This window comes from Fundulus heteroclitus, chromosome 16, assembly GCF_011125445.2.
Source record: "Fundulus heteroclitus isolate FHET01 chromosome 16, MU-UCD_Fhet_4.1, whole genome shotgun sequence".
NCBI classification, from domain to species: Eukaryota; Metazoa; Chordata; class Actinopteri; order Cyprinodontiformes; family Fundulidae; genus Fundulus; species Fundulus heteroclitus.
Genome location: NC_046376.1, coordinates 10,897,319 through 10,897,836, shown reverse-complemented (window position 1 = coordinate 10,897,836; position 518 = coordinate 10,897,319).

Genomic DNA, 518 nt, shown 5'->3' with positions numbered 1-518 from the left:
TGAAATCTGTTCTGTGATTTTTTTTTTTTTTTTTTTTTTTTTTTCATTATGGGAATAATGCATGTGTTTACGTATTTGTATTAGTACACCTTCTTGGCTAATCTGATTGGAAAGTGGAAAAGGTCTTTAAATAATTTGTCACTTCACAAAACCTGAAATGTTCTTAAAAATTGTGTACACTTTTTAGATCTAGTGTACATTATACATATCTATTTTTTCTATTACTATATACATGTACTTCATTATTCCGCTTCTGTATATTTATGTGATCAAGTGGCAGTATTGTAATTAATGCAGTAGCGTACCTTCTTTGAGTTATTTTTCTATAATTGTTTCAGTTCACCATATAAACCAGATGGTGGGTTAAATAAGCATACAGCTCATGGAAAAAAAATAAATAAATAAACTAACTCCAGAGGCACTGTAGCCTCTCTGTCTTTTGAATTAGCATGTAGATTTCTGGCTAATGATTGGCTTTGTCCCAGTTGGTAGGACAGGAATCAAAACACAAGGCGGAG